Consider the following 17546-nt stretch of genomic DNA (forward strand, 5'->3'; position numbering starts at 1 on the left):
GTTGGTGGTGTTATCTGGCTCGGTGACCCAGCGCTCATAGCAGGCAGAGCGGAGTGGCATGGCCTGACCTCCTGTCTGCAGCGAGGCCGGCTGCAGGCTGAGGAGAGCCGAGAGAGAGGGAGAAGGGGAGAAGAGACAGGCAGAAAAGGACGAGGGCAAATAAAATACCAGACGCCTGCACAAGAAACACACACAAAACTAAACTAGCATGAATCCGCTGCCACCCACCCCCTCCCCCAACATCAAATATGTTAAGGCCATCTGGTTTTTTACACAAGTAAACAACGATGCACTGTCAATAGCAACAGGGCCGGGTGAGTACACTTGTTTAATATTTAACACAAATAAATGACTGTAGTTGCAGAAGTTTAAAGGTCTTTACATTTAGTATTTTTGAATAAGGTGAATGGCCTCTTTCTCATGCCAGTGGTATTGCTTGTGCCAGCGCTTTCAATTTAAATCCACATTTCTTTCTAGAACCCCATTCTTTCTTGTTCCCTCCAATGGATTTTTGGAGTTGATGGAGGAGGACAAACATGTTGTGGAAATATTTTCCCAGCAGCCTTTCACTCCCCGCCGCCCCCCCCACCATCTGGTGTCGTCAGGAAGTCAAAAAGCTTCATCTCTGTTTGCACCATGGTTGTTTAAAAAAAACCTGGATGAGGCGGAGCTACGTTCATTCCTATGAGAGTTGCTCAGTAGCACAGGAAGCCCCAAAAACTTCCTTGATAAAATTACCCAGATGATCGGCGCTGCTTTCGCATTACGGGGTCCATAGAGCAGGTGCGCTCTGCTGGCCGATCCGGCTACTCCAACTTGAATGGTGATGAAATGATTTAGTCGTGTGGCTCTTATAGACTTTGTAAATGTTATCGGACCAGACGGATCAAATTCTGATAGTGAAACGAGTCAATTTTGCGGGGGGATGACGCTCGAAAATAACTTATGCACTGATTTACAGACGTCTCTTATGCCACGTCGCGTGCCCGCTCGTGGTGTCCCCGCCACTCTCAGACATGAACTCCTGGATGTATTAAGAGAACGTATGAACTCCAACAATGACGGCTGATAGACGGCCTTTTGTACACCTTCGCTTTTTGAAGCATGAAGGCTACCGTAGCTGCAATACTGCGTGGCGAGAGAGAGTTTGATTGCGATATATGATCTCAACGCTAGATGGGAGTAATTCTTACATAACGTAGCTTTAAGTATGTAATAATATGTTTTATAATATGCAAGCATTTCCATTTTATTCTAAGATAGTTTATTTGAAGGTTTTATGAATTGCTCCATTGTGTGTATTATTTCATTATCAAAGCCTGTAAGTGCGCCTCATGCTGCTGGTGCCATAATCTCATGTGAGCCTGATTTTTGCCTGATTATAAAGCAAATAGCGTCCCTGTCTGAAATTTGGTCGGTAAGGGACGGAATTGACGGGGCCTAATTTTTGTCCCAGTTCGCCCCTGCCTACTAGACCCCATTCATAGATAAGTGGCTTATTGAAGAGAACAACCTATTCCTCGGTGGAGATAAGAACATACATGTTCAGTCTCACATGTAAAGAATGTTACACCAACAGCAGCACAGCTTCGGTCATCCGACCGTCCGTTTCTACACAGGAAGCACAGTACTGCTGTGATGTCACCCTCGTTTTGGCAGCGCTCACCGCCCACTCAGTGCATGAAACTGAAGAAAATACACTACAATACACTTCAAATATACTTTGTTTCACAATTACAAGCATAAAGCACAGGTACAACACAAGCTGTGTAGACTGTTTTAACCAAATTTAAGCGTGTCTCTTCCGTCAGACGGGCGACTAAAAAAGGCTGCGTAAATGGGTGTTCTGCTATACCGGGCCCATTTACTTAGGCAAATATCACTACTAAATATTCCTTTAGGCAGGGTGGTGCACATCCTGCCGTTGGTTTCATGTTATTCTGTTGATCGACAGTTGGTTGTAGTCACGCGAGAAGAAGCGTAGCAATGCCCCATCAAAGATGAAGAATGCTGCCTTGTAAACACAAATGTACCAGACCCATGCACAAGACACACCATTTTATATTATTAATACATTTTTTTAAATTAATTTTTAAAAACATTTTGCTTGTTGTTGAAATTGCTCTCGTTAAGCGATTGATTTGAATGAATCCTAACACCTTTTTAATTGAATTCAAATGTGATGTAGTCTATTATAATATAAATATAGAAGCATTGAAAAGTCTTAGGCGTAATTACTAGCCACCAGAGAAATCCATTACATTTATAAGCTCCATAAAACATGAAACCATGTTTTTTTTGTTTTTTTTTTTGCAACATTGTGCTCATTATATCATACCCTGAGTGTTGCATTGCTCTTGTAATGTGCCTCTAATACCTTTTATGAACACCACTTTTAAGTGGTCAAAAACTAGAAATAGTAACAGACAACAATTCACGGCTTCAGTGGCTGCAGAGTTAAGTGACGTGGTGGAACAAGTCAGCGAAGTGATGCTTCACATTCAGCAGAGTTGAAGTCCCTGGACTCTCTTGCCTTCATAATAGAAACAGACGAGGATGATTTACCTTCGCAGCCACTGAGATGATCCACTCAGCAGATGTTTTACACTTTCTGACCATTTATTTGTGGAGCGGGAAAAGGAGGGGGGGGACTATGGGAGGGGTATAATTAGGATTTATGGAGTGAATCTGCAGAGTTGCAAAGGCAACTGATGGTCCCTCCTGTAAGAAGTGTCTTTGTCTGCTAGGTGAGGGATAACGGACGGCGCCATGTTGACAAGGGCAAGGACAAGAAGTTGCTCACCGGGTCCCTCATCCGCTTAGCACAGACCAACACACAGATATGCGCTTATGCACGGCAGGACACACACACACACACACACACACACACACACACACACACACACACACACACACACACACACATTCTTATGCAGACACAGTAACATGTATGATGTGTAAATATCTGTTTAAAATAAGCATCTTTGCACAGGCCTGTGCACATCCAAAAATAAATGTGTGTCGTCCCCACACACACACACACACACACACACACACACACACACACACACACACACACATTCTTATGCAGACACAGTAACATGTATGACGCGTATATATGTTTTAAAATAAGCATCTTTGCACAGGCCTGTGCACATCCAAAAATAAATGTGTGTGTTGTCTCACACACACACACACACACACACACACACACACACACACACACACACACACACACACACACACACACACACACACCCTAACTACAGTATATTTTCCGAAGTCCTTCGCTTGTCTCTTCTGAGGTTATGGCATCAACAGATCACACACATTCCAGCTAAAACACTCAACTTTTGACTTAAGTGAAACTTCCCTTCATTTAAATGCCTTACTTTTATTTAGTTTTTTATTTCATGGCATCACATGAGCGTGGCTCGAAAGTACCTCTGCTAAATTTGCCTTATGGGGACTCAACCAGATGACTCACATTTGTATTTCTGTGTCTCTCTCTGAGCCTCTGGCCTGTAGCCTAAAGCTTGGCAGTGGTCATTAAATTGGTTATTTACAGTAAACGGCGCTATAATCCTGTCACAACCTCTCCCTCGTCCTTCCAAAAAGCCTTAGCCAATGTTTGGTGGCGAGAGGAGCGAGTGTTAAATGGGTATTGAAGTGACGTTATCTGGATTTCTTTCTCTCTTTTTTTTTTTTTTTTTTTTCCCTTCGATGGATGTGGAGCAGGGTTTGTTTGTCTAAATGTTAGCACTTTGGAAGAGCTCCACAGCTCAGATCACATTGGAGGTTTTACTGCACGCGCGCATGCACACACACACGCACACACTCACTCACACTCACATGCGCACACACACCGCTCACTCAAACGCACACACACACTGCTCACTCACACTCTGACAGGCAGCCATGTTGGGCTGGCAGCTCAACAACACAAAGCTTTTATCTGTCAGTGGTCAAGCCTGACTGAACCCCCGCTACATTATAGGCAGACACACACACACACACACACACACACACACACACACACACACACACACACGACTTTGAAAAAGTGCCATTTCTATTTTTTTTTCCCCCTTTAAAACCTGGCTCAAATCTGCTCTTTTCCGGAAATTAGCCATCTGTGCTGCCCGTGAGTGACAGAATGTTCATATCAATCCTTCCAGGAGATGATGAGCACCCCGTCTGCACAGACAACACCCACACACACCCACAACGACATACAAACACATGGCCACATTTCCAGGAGCAAGTCATTTGTGAATTTGTTTCTACTATGGATAAATGGCATGAAGTGAACCTTCCCTTTTGAAACCGATTAATATGGTACTGATTCCCATGGCCACTCATACAAACCCAGTACACACAGTATGACCACATGCCACACAAGGCAGACAGAGAGTATGTGGAAGAGAAACAGAGAGCTGACAAACACATAAACACTCTTCCAAGATTCCTGCAGGACAAAGATGGCTGGTGGTTAATGAATCTTAGTTAACACCATTAGATTGAAAGATGAGTGCTGTCCGAATGTGCCTTCCTGTGTATGTGTGTCTCCCCCCCCACCCCATCTCTCTTTCTCTATTTTTTACGCTTCAATTTCGACGAATGGCTTTCATCAGCAAAGCGCATCTCATTAGCGGCGATGATGCTCCGTATGTTGATCATCATCATCTGTGAGTGGACTGATGAGCGATGAATGTCAGCCGTAATGGAGGCGACGATGCCGCGTCCCGTAAACCCACCGCGTCACACTCGGGGCTAATTACTCCATATAGCGCCGTTAACCGGCAGCATAACGGCTGCAGCGGCACCAGTAGGAGCAGAAGTGGAAATGACAATCATAATGAAGCATATCAGGTGCATCCGTTCACTAAATGCAAGCTGCATCTGGTATTAAAAAAAATCAACAGGACTTAATTTCTGCAGACAAAGTGGAGAAATGGTATCACTGATTACTTGACGAGATTTTTATTTGGTTAATGTAAGCATTGCAAGTCACCTACCTATATGTATTAGTCGAAACACGAATCCAAATGTAATCAAGTACATTTTGTGTAGTACACGTACTTTACCGAACTACAATTTTGAGGTACTTGAGTACTACTACTACTACGGTTTTCATTGTATGTTACTTTATACACTACTTCTAATAACTTCTAATTCAATAAATTTTTATATATAATAGGCCTACTCTATACTCAACTAAATTTATTTGACAGCTATAGCTATTGGTTACTTTACAGATATAGACTTTAGTATAATAAAATATAAGACCTATATGACATAAGACACATTGGTGAATATAAACTACCCAAAAGTAGTCCCGTAATATATCATGGCTCTTGCTCAACTTACTGCAACAGTAAAATGCTCCCTTAAAGGTCCAGTGTGTAACGTGTGTAGTTGTTCATTATCAAAATCGATGTTGCCTGTTCACAAACTTGTCCTTTTTCATGAATATTTACCACCACCATCAATTCCAAGTATTCCTTTTTGGCTTGAAATTTAACATTTGCATTCGCATGAACTGGGGTAGCCGCTCCATATTCATGCGCCATCTTGAAATTTGTTAGCCGGTAAGGGACATACAGGACGTACTGCTCCGCCTTTTGCGTTTTCGCTGTCACATGATAAACTCACAGGTGCTGCTAATGCTGCTAATGGGTGTCGTCGTTTCCCGGCCCCGGCAAGTTTGAAGAAGGTAACATGGAGGACCACACGTATTCAAAATCCAAATTTCAGGAACAAGAGTCTTCTTCTTCGCCCAGAAAAAGAAAAAGGTTATTGAAAAGAGCAAGAGAAAAAATTGCGTGAAGGCTACCGTAGCTGTAATACGTACTTTGAACTGCATGACGCGAGAGAGTTGATTGTGATTTATGAGAAATTCCCACACGTTAGACCTTTCCTTATCTAATAATATAATACATAACAATATAACTGATGCCATCAGTTTGACAAATTATTTTACTCTTGGTACTTTAAGCACACACTTACGTATTTTGGATGCAACACTTTTACTTGTAATGGAGTTTTGTTTATATCCTTGTATTGCTACTTTTACTTGAAGCTATAGTGAGCGACTATTTTATATTAACGAACGTCCGTTAAATTCAAGCCATTGCCAGATGAGTTGCTACAAAGCTAATTTAAGGCTATCGGCTCCACACAACTCTCTCTGGATTTCTCAGTATGGCTATGTTAACAAAACGGTGTAGTCCGGCGACATTCCCTTACAGAAGCAGGAGCGATGCGTTTTTCCTCACTGCTGAGAAAGAACAGCAGCGTTCTGCAGCTTTGGAGACGAAGAGGACATAAACATTACCAGATAATTACCTCTTCTAAGGAGTCCACGTTTTTTAGTTTTTTTTAATCCTCGGTGTCCTTCTCAATTTGATTGGTTAAACGCTACTGGTTACTGCGTGGGGGTGGTGCGAGATCACCGAAGGCTTGCATCATGTGGCTGCGCGACAGAGTTGTTGTCATTACTTAGAAACTACAGAAACTACGCACCACAGACGTAGTAAAAGATCTAATACCTCTTTCACCATTGCTTATTTGTACCACTGAGTGGCTTCAAAATGATCTGGCATTTTTTAATTTAATGTTGATGACAAGAGCTATAAGATCAAATCTACGTCTACAGCAATGGCACTCCTTATCCGAGTAAGGCTGTCATGGACAGTGCACTGCAAAACATCTTAGACACTCTTAGTTTTGAACATATTACCTTTGTCACCAAAGGACCAGACATGGGTGACCCAACCCACTACTCTGGCACCCACTGACTGTGTACGGTATAGGTTTCTACTTATGGTAGAAGCAGCCTATATGAATTTTCACTGTGCAATCGCCACGCCACCACCATGCACCGGCTCTTGAGCATCACAGGTGCTTCTTTTCACAGGTGACAGAAGGATGGCGAGATGGCAATATTTATTTATTTTCTTTGTTTGAGGGCGTTTGTTTGTGATATCACACCTCATGCTAACTTGCAAATTATTGAGAGCCGGGGTAACAATAGCCGACGACTCTTTTGTCCTCTCACCACTCCGGTTGCGGCTGCTGATGCTGTGATTATCCTGAAATCTACTTTGGCTGCTACACAAAGGAGGCAGAGAGAGAAAACACCGTCTGGAAAACCGCCTCAAGGCTTCAGTCCGTGAGCCAGTGGTCAGCGTGGAAGCTGTGGGAGATTCTGGCCAAAACAACTGTCACTGTTCACAGTGTGCTCAAGTGCAAATCCGTTCTTCATGTTTTATGTGAGCAAGTTATGAAAGAAATGCCGTAGTCTGCGTTGCTTTTGGTTACTTGTAAGTTTTGGTGATTTATTTATTTGACAAACCATTCCAATGTGTTGAAAACGGGGAATACTAAATGTCTTTTTGATTGCCTGTCATCTACAAACTGATAGCTTTTCCAGAATTGAATAAATCCAAATGTTTCTTGATATATCTATTGCAGAGGTTCCTAATAATTCAAAGTTAGTTGGTCTAAATTTGCTCTTTTCCAAGTCTACCATTTCTATTTCTCTCTGTTGCTTTCACATGTGTACTCACTCTTGTTTTGTCTAATCTGAAGTCTCCAACTTCTGTGTGAGAGAGAGAGAGCGTTGGAAAGAGAGTGTACCTCCGCTCCAGTTTGGAGAGATTTATGAGTGGACCAAACCAAAGAGTGTAAGAGTGTATACTCAGAAAGAGTTTGGGAGGAGAGATTTACGATCCGCTGTATGGGTCATAATTCAAAGTTCACGCTCACATATATCACATTTTGAATCACATAGATTATGAGGGAGAACAGATTTATCATACACACAGGTAGCACATGTGCAGGCTCCAAAAAGCAGAGAAAAGCAAAAACAACACACGCTCACAAACTCACACACCAGATGGCTTTTCATTTTAAGGGAATGTGATCCTTGCATACAGTAAACCTGGTAATATGAGGACTTTGAATTAGGGTTGGTGATTGCCTTAATCTATAATGTGCAGTAACTCTGTCTTTTTCCTGCTTACAAGTAAAAAGCGCGTATTATTTATCATCAAAGCATGTTTTCCTAACCCTACCAACCGTCGGTAATTTTAGATAATGTCATAATATGCTATAAATAATCTGTTTGTGACATATACATACAGTTTTTGATTGCTGTGAGATCCATTTGGGTAGCACCTTTTTAATCAAGTGTTGGACCAGGAAAAAAAAAAAGGGAGGGCCACATACATGCCTCATCCAGTCCAGTGGAAGCTCTTTTACAAGTCTATCTCGATGTAAACTTTACTTTTCTATTTCCTATGATTTACTGTTTGGAGTGTGTTAAATGTTTCATGCACCACAGAGGCCACTCTGCTGAAAGCTATTCAGCTCTGAACACACAAGCCCATCTATTTCTGTTCCTCTTTGTTAAATATTAACCACACATTCCCGCTGTCTCATCCACTGTGTATAGGTGGATGTGTGTGTTTGAGAGCTACGTGGCGACCTTTTTACTTTGTGTGTGCGTGTGTGTGTGTGTGTGTGTGTGTGTGTGTGTGTGTGTGTGTTTTGTTTTGAGTTGTCAGGGTGTATTGGGCAGTGTGTTGGTAGAGACCAATCCCATCTTGGGACCTTATGGTCCTCCTCACATTTCTGTGAGCAAAATGCAATTCGCACTGTTGGAATTTTGTTAGAAATGGAAGACATAGAAGAACATGGAATTTGGTTAAGTCTAATATGCACTGGAAAAGTCAGGGAATGTGATCAATTCCGTAGTCTATAGCCACAATGTTCGACTTCCTGGTTTGATACAGTATAGTATCGGGATATTCTCTGTGGCAATACTGTACACAGATGCCAAATATCCATCTTTTGTTATATCAATTTCACATTAGAATTTGGTCTGTTTGTCTGCTTGACAAATAAAATTGTGAGATGAACCAACAAGTTTTTTAAAGATAAAACGGATGTTGATAAAGTTCTCCTCTGGTGACATAATTTGAAGTTGGACAAAAGGTAATAAATTGCAATATATCGCAGAATATCGCAATATGTTTAAAAACACAATAATATTGTATCGTGACATAAGTATCGTTATAATATCGCATTGTGGGGCTTCAGGAAATTCCCGCCCCTATTAACTTGTCGTTTTGGCGCCTAAACTTAACTGTGGTCGCCGCATGACGCTCACTTTTTGTTGGCTAAACTCAACTGCCATGGCCCCTGAAAGGACCGACAGCTCACGGTGCCCTGCACCCAGCTAAAAGTCACCTTTTGATGGCTAAACTCAACAAGCAACGGCCTCTGAAACGCCCGACAGTGCTCTGTAGCCGGCTCCCAGTAACCTTTTCTCAGCTAAATTTAAGCTACACTTACTACAGTGTCTTTAGTATCAACATTTGGAGTCATTTAAAGTGCTCACGTTATCAATTTCAGGTTCATAATTGTATTTAGAGGTTATATCAGAATAGGTTTACATGGTTTAATTTTCAAAAGACACCATCTTTTTGTTATACTGCACATTGCTGCAGCTCCTCTTTTCACCCTGTGTGTTGAGCTCTCCGTTTTAGCTACAGAGAGGCATCTCACTTCTGTACCAACTTTGTTGGGAGTCGCACATGCGCAGTACCCATAGACTGTTAATATTAATTGACAGAGCATGTGTGACGTCACCCATTGGTTTGTAGAGAGCTGATATGAGTCGTCGAGTTTGCGTTTATGGGCGCAGCCATCGTGGTTGCGGATGGGACGTTTTTAGACGAGAAGGAGTGAGGGAGGAGCCGTAGACAGTTGGGCGGTATTTGACTGTATTTTTTCTTTTTTTTGAGATAGCAACGCTGCTTACACCCTTCCTTACGTTACACACGTTCACTGACAATCTGGATGCAACTTCTGCTGAAAGCTAGCATACATAATTCAAGGTAAGATTTAGCTTTGCTAGGTTTAAAATATATCTTTGTCCCATAGTCATATAAGAGGAGTCACATTGTAAAGTAAATGTATCTGATGTTACCATGTAAATTGTCTGTAACGTTAGCTAGCCACTTATGGTAAAACATGCTAACGTTAATTTTCTGCAAATTGAAGTTTAGCTATGTTTTCCTAATTTAAACGTAGTGTCAGTGAAATGCAAAACGGTGATTGTCAATGCTTATCATTATCTAACGCTAACTACTAGCAAATGTTTAACCAAGTTTCTTAGAATATCTGGCTAACTGTAATAACCATAAACCACCGATAAAGTCTTGCTACTGTTAGCAAGTATCATCAGTCTATGGTTGGCGCATTTAGCCTTTACATGCTTTTAAGAGCTAACGTTTGCAGAAATAAGATCATTTAACTGACTTAAAGTTACACTAAAGAACAATACACTGTTGTTAATTCATCTGTATTCTCCTAGATAATTAATGAAGTACAGTTACATGCTAGTGTGCATATATATTTAACTATGAGGGGCTCAAATGGAAATTGATGACTCTTTTTCTTTCTTTCAGAAATAGGAGTGTGGAGAGCCACGATGGCATGTGCACCCAACCCAATTCCTCAGAATTAAGTAATAGTTACTTTTCTTTTTCCACTGTGCATTACAGACAACCAACAGACTGTCACACTATGCTCACTGTAATTGTAAAGGCAGCTTTTATTTCTTTACCCAGGCATTTGGACTTGACTGAACAGTGCTGCACAAGTGCTTTAAACTTTGTTATATTGTGGTTTGTAATGTCAACCACTTCTACTGTAATTAACAATGTGGCACTAGTGATTCAACTACCTCTTTTTATTATGCAGAATTCACTTGTGACAGTGAAGTTTGCCTTTACCTTGACCCACAGCAGTGATTTATGTGTGGAATTTACACTGGATTGTAAAAGGTGAACTACATTATTTAATTCATCACTTTAAACATAATGTTAAAAATATTGCCAGTGTTTGTTGTTTATGTAGTTTTTGAAGTTAATGCCCATTTCAATGTGAAATAAAGGTCTTTCTAAAGCTACATTTGTTGTTTTTCTGAAGTAACTATAGGAACATACAGTATTGTAGTCATACAAGACATTTGTAATTTGATAGAATTTGTAATTGATTAATAGTGTCTATTTGGGCTTTAATCAACATAAATAATTTCTTAAATGTTACCATACTTACTTGAAAGTTGACAAAGGATCAGCAAAATGTAGTTTGTGCTTTTCTTGTGTGTCTTTATGTACTTGTCAATTTTAATCACCATGAAAACACTTCACCAAAATCCTTTTAGATTAAATTTTATTTGAATATATTTGAAATACGTAGTTAAGTGTTTAGTGGGTAATTGAAAATGCATAAGGTGCTGTTTAATCTGTGTAGGGTTAATGTAAATTCATTATAACAAAAGTATGATCACAAATTGCAAAGAAAAAATAAAAAACTTATTCAATGTAATAATTAAATCAATGTACCTTATATTTACTGCACTGACATTTTTAAAGTATGAAAACTAAAAACCATACAAGGACATGCAATGTCAATATCTAATTCTAACAGTTTAATCCTATACATAAAATATCTCAATTATATGCCTAATACATATTTCTAAAGTGCTAACTTTTAGGTTTTAATGATGAACAGAACCCAAATGCAGACAGAACACAGAGCCAGGAGTGTGAATTAACAGGTTTTATTTAAAGTATCGAGTCCAGGTTTCTGAGGGGGGAAACGCACGTCAAAGTTTCCAGGATGGAGAACGGGTCGGTGCTTTCTGGGAAGGAGCGGGTCCGTCAGAGGAAGATAGTAGGCCGGCTAGTGGTGGGGTCCAGTGGTGGTGGCTGTCTGCTCCGGTGGATGGCAGGAGTGAAGCGGTAGCAGGAGTCAGGTTCCAATGGCAGCTGAGGCACAAGAGAAAGGATAAGGACAGGCAAATGTTTGTAATAGACAAACATGTAGTTAAGGCATGGTAGATCACAATGAATTATATTAATATATGCGCTTGTACATGAATCTATGCTTCAGTTGAGGACACGCAATATTAAGTAAACATACTCCTACATGTCAAATTTATCTTAGACAATGTGTATTGTACGCAACACTTTTAATGATATGTACATTTTGGTAATAAACAGCACTTGTAAATATAGATTGTAACATGTTTGTAACTCATCTTAAAACAAACTAATGTGCTGACAGAAGGTCTTCAGATAGATTAGCAGACACAACTACAGTAAGTGGAAGAAAGACATCAGTGTAACATCATCAACGCATATTCTGGCCCACTGCCCCGCCCAGAGACCTCCGTCTCTGAGTCTACGCGTTCCCCCCGCAGCTTTGTCAGAGGGTGAGGGTGACGGTGATGCTGTGTGGGTGCCGCGGCGGCGGGGATGATATCATGTGCCTGTCCTTCGGGCACCTCCGGGTAATGTTGCCCAACTCTCGGGCAGGAACATATATTTCAGTATATTCAAGTAAAAGCAGCCTCTGCTTGTCCTGTGCGAATGCACCACACGAAACTCAGATGTGAGGGGGTAATTTCTAAATCACACGCAGTCCCAAAAGTATTCTAATCCCGTGCGAATATAGGGTTTAATATGACTTTGCACCATAGCATTAGCTATATCAGGCTTTGATTTTAAGCTAACATTAGCTACCGTTACATGTAATGGTAGTGTTAGCTTGCGGGTTAGGGAGGCATGCGCATCGATTAGCAATAACACCACATATGGTTAAAAATAGATCACCGGCGAGACCGTTATGCATACCTACCGTATACGACTGTAACGTTAAATATATATTTGAATCCGTTTATACGGTCTGCATAATGTTAGCCCGCTAGCTTGGTTAGCAAGGTGCAATCTAGCTAGCAAACTGATATTAATTGGGATGCTAACGAAAAACAGTATTTAAAAAAAAAAAATTAACGTTACTTACCAGAAAAACTGAACTGCCGACTCCTTTGAGTGTCTTGTCGTCCAACCGAACGCTGAACAAGATATTATTAGGCGACCAAAGTGTCACAGTCACTACGAAGAAAGCTGGTCAAACTCCAAAATGAAGTTGACGTGCCTTGGATAAGCTTTGCTAAACCTCTTGTCATGATTGACAGGCCGCGCACTGTCAATCACATCATAGCCACGCCCTAAAACACCCTCTGCTTTATCGCCGATTTTAAAATCAACGAGACCATAATTCAAAAAATTAACATCATTCTGTGTTGCAGAAGACTTAAAACTAGCGATTGAGACCATAAACTCATTATGAAGAGGTTTACTGAGGTAATAAATCAAGTGAGAAGTGGGTCACTTTCTCATAGACTTCTACAGAAACCGACCTCCTTTTGCAACCGCACGTGTCGCCCCCTGCTGGAATTCAGATAGAATGCAGGTTTAAGGCACTTCTGCATTTGCAGCACTTTGCGAAACCGGATGGGCTGTCCACTAATAATATACAGTCTATGGCAGTACCTAGGTAAGGACTACTAGCCAGTCAAAAGCAGAGTATGAGGGAGTGCCACGCTAGCAGCTAGGCGAGCATTATAACGTGTGTTACAAAGTGACGCACGTTTTTCACGGAAGTAAAGTCTGGACTACAACAGAGCTATTTGGAGCAGTTTGTTGGAGATGGTAAGTCCCTTTGGGGTGGACTTTGAGATTTTTTCACTTTGTAAACCTATTACATGCACAAAAAAAGATATATAACACAATAATGGAAAGGGAAAAAGCCATAGTTTTGATGCCCGTGAAAACAAGGCCGAGTAAGGTGGATTGCACCAGCCCCACAAATCAAAATGATATGACTCGATGTTTGTGTGATTATGTTGCAGTGCATATTTCAGACATTCACTCAGCAAAACCATGATGATAAAGTCTGAGGCCAAACGCACAACGCCTCACCTCTCAAGCGTTTGTATTTCAATACTGAAGTTCTGTTTCGTGTGCTTGACTCAGGTAGAAGAGAACAGCGAGACTTCCCATTTTGATGATGCAACGTTACTTATTGTCTGAACCCTCTCACTGGCCTGCGCGAGACAATTAATGAGAGTGTTTTGTTTTCTGGAGGCTCAGTTCTTGTAAAAGTCAGTGTGATGAAGCTCTTGTGTTTTTTATTTTTATTTTTTTTTAATCTTGACCTTGTTGGAGCCTCCATCACCCTTCCAAATTAATATTCAAAAGCCCTTAATTAAAAACCCACCACCCCATCCTCCTCTGGAGCAGAATAAACAAATCTGGGGCTGTTTGTTCCCTTCTGGCCCATCCTATACTCTATTTTAATGATTTCACTTCAACCTCAGAAAAAAAAAAAAAAAAGGAAAAGCGAAAACTGCAAGATGGCACGATGCAGCAGAATGTGACATAAAAAGATGAAGACAAGACATAGCTGGGGGTGAGTGAGGAGAGAAGAGGCGGTGGCAACGTGGGGGTGCACTGTATTTCAGAGTCGTGGTTAATTACAAAAAGCATTAATGTTTTATTAACCCCTTATCAGTAATTAATCATGGGTCTTTGATGTAAAGTTCAGCTTACAAAAGCACCAGGAAAAAAAAAATTATCCCATCCATATTAGCCCATTAAGTCGGCTGCTATGGACCAGTCTTGCTAACTGCAGAGTGCAGGACAGCCTACCCCGGGCATTAAAGCATTTGTTTTGACAGCGCTGTTTGTTTTCTACTCCCAGAAGCCATTGCAGTGCACCTCCAACTCCCACTAGTCTCTCACCAAAGGAGCCGGTTTGCATTTCAAATATGATGGAGCTATTGCATATTGTGCACAGAATTCTACCTTTTCCCCACCATAATGTTTCTCTGGATTCCTGTACTCTATGTAACATGTTGTACTGGACTGGCAGACACAATTAGATTTTGTCTGTTACAATGGTGAATTATGTACTCTTGTTGTGCATCACTTTACGGAATTAATTTCTAAGAGGCTCTGATAACTTCAACATGACATTTTTATTCCTGATGCAGATAAATATAATTACTTGAAAATATGTTATGCATTTTACTTCTTATTTAGACTAATTGTATAAGTATTTGGGAAAAGTAAGATTCTATTCAATTTAAAAATAGACGACTTTAAAGGTGCATTTTGCTGTAATATAATAATACATATCCTTGCGGGATAATGTAGTGGTTACATTTTTCAATGGGCAACTGTGAAGTTAAACTAGATATGATTTAATATATTGTGTTTAAGTTAAATCTATTCAAATTGTGTTTGTCACAATGCACTTCATGGATCCAATCGGTTACATTTAATGGAATCCTGCAAAAAAAAAGTAACTAAAAATGAGTAAATGGACTTTTCTTTTTTTTTTTTTTTTTTTTTTTTTTTTAAGTTTTACATCTAATGGTTCATGAGCTGTCCTGCGTTGGGAAATGGATTGTTGACCCCCACTGAGAGGAAGATGACCGTAGCCTTTCACCTAAAATCCCGGCCACCCCCTGTGTCTCAGGGTGCTGTCTGGGGTGATCCAGGGGTCATGGAGTAAAAGAGAGGCCAGCTGGACTATGAGAGGGTGACCATGAGGTCAGTAGAGCCAATAAACACTGGTGTGTGTGTGTGTGTGTGTCTGTGTGTGGGAGTGTAGGGGTGTTGGGGTGAGAGTCAGGTCAGGTTGCTTATGTACACTGAGCCTGGGGGGTCAAGCAACGGTCACTTTGGCTCACTTTGAGCAGCTTCTTAGCTGGACTGTTTGTGTGTCAATCCTTCGGTGTAAACATGTGCTCGGACAAACACGGAGAACACACACTATCCTCTTCACCTGTGTTAATCAGTTAGCGCTTGATGGATTGACGGCCCCATTATGGCATTATTGCTCATCGAGACTGAAGTTAATGTCATCTCCTCTGTAGTTTTCTTCCCCTTATCCTCTGCTCCATCCACACACACAAACCCAAAACACAAACATATATACACACACACACACAACTTTTTCCCACATGCAGGCATGTTCTCTGCTCTGCAAAAGTACAGACAAGACACTGGAGGCCATGTTACCATTGTTGATGCTTTTGTTGTTATTGTTCCTGCCCGTGTTGATTAAATTAGGAAATCCTTTAAGTCGCAGAAAAGAGGGGAGCGTTGTTTTATTATTAAAGAGGAAAGAGACACCCCGGCTAACATTGCGCCGGTTAATGAGAAGTACAGCAGAGTGCTTCAGGACTTGGAGATTTCAATAACATGGCAGAGCATCCCCCCACCCCCCTGTGAGGAGGATAATACAACAGCCCCCCCTCTGTCTGGTTGCTCCTTCCTTGTTTTCCTTGCTGGCAGAGCAGACTGTATGTGCTGTCTGAGAGACAAATGTAGTTCAACAGCCTTTAGGTTTTCTTGTTTGTTTGTTTTTAAGCCCCATTTAATACAAAGGTTTCAGAAGAAAAAAAATCTTTTACACTATGTGTTTGGATATTAGATGCAGATATTTTTTGGAATTTAAAATTATAATTTATGCTTTTTTTTTTTTTTTTTTTTTTAAGGAGCATCGGATTTGACAAATGTCATCATTATTGTATTAGTAATGTATGTATTCTTCGCTACCCCGAGACTTTTGTTTTTTTGCGGAATGGAGGCACAATTTATCTTTTGACATTTAAACTGTCCACTGAAACCCATCACAGACAATTGTGAGTTAAGAGATCCTCACATGTAATGTTGTATCAATTCTGCAAAAAGATGTCCTCAAGAAAACTTTTTTTTCTTATTCGACTTGACCTCTTTCAACATTTCCAAAACGTTCTTCTGAGCTAATACAATGTATTCTTTTCATTTAACCCTTAAAGAGATGGTGTTGCTGATTTGAAACCAGTTTAAACCGCTGCTACGTAGGCCTGTCGCGATAGTCAATAAATCGAGTTATCGCACGATAAAAAAAAATGAGCTCGATAATTTTTCCGGCCGCGATAATTTCCATTTGCATGCTTGTTTGTTTTCCTCGTCTCTCTCTACCAAAGAGACTGGAGGACCACTCTCGGTTCCTTAGCGTAACGAGGAGTGAACCCTCTTTGTCAGTCGCATGGTCTTTGTGTGGGCGGGACTCCGGACGGAGAGAGAGAGAGAGAGAGACAGAGAAACGCTAGTTGAAAGTTGGAACAGGGTTTCCCGCAGCATTGAAAGTTGGAGCAGGGTTTCCCGCAACACGTCAAGAAAAAAAAAGTATATGAGCGATATCCACCGTTTCACTCGGCGTCCCGTTTTCTTCCTTTCATTCCAAACCACACAGCTGGAACCCTGCAGGTGGAGGCGGTGGAGACGGGCTCGGACATACACGCCGCTGTGGACTCGTCAGTCTCGCAAGCGGTTTCAGGAAAGTGGCTGCATGTGTCAGACAATGCACAGAACATTAACGGTACAAGCCTACAGCTGTCCGCGGACACGGAGTGTGGAAAGTATGTCAGAGTTGCAACTGTGTGTGTGTGTCCGTGTCTGTGTGTGTGTGTGTGTGTGTGTGTGTGTGTGTGTGTGTCGGCCGCACCCACGAAGCTCCAACCTGAAGAGGAGCAGAAGCCGCACCTTCACCAAAATGAAGACTGAAAAACAGAACTATTTTGGTACATTTACTCGCCATGTGGCAGATAGCCATACAGATAGATTTAA

The 17546-nt window shown here is 41.1% G+C and overlaps 1 long non-coding RNA gene across 1 annotated transcript in view; it reads left to right on the forward strand.

The window, feature by feature from the left end:
- Positions 1–17546, forward strand: part of LOC114556510 (uncharacterized) — a 43242-nt gene that overhangs the window by 21007 nt on the left and 4689 nt on the right. Inside the window, exon 2 of the long non-coding RNA XR_003692697.1 lies at positions 15289–15479. This is a non-coding gene — a long non-coding RNA (uncharacterized LOC114556510). The remainder of the gene's footprint in view (positions 1–15288; positions 15480–17546) is intronic.

The sequence above is a fragment of the Perca flavescens genome, chromosome 6, assembly GCF_004354835.1.
Source record: "Perca flavescens isolate YP-PL-M2 chromosome 6, PFLA_1.0, whole genome shotgun sequence".
Taxonomy (NCBI): Eukaryota; Metazoa; Chordata; class Actinopteri; order Perciformes; family Percidae; genus Perca; species Perca flavescens.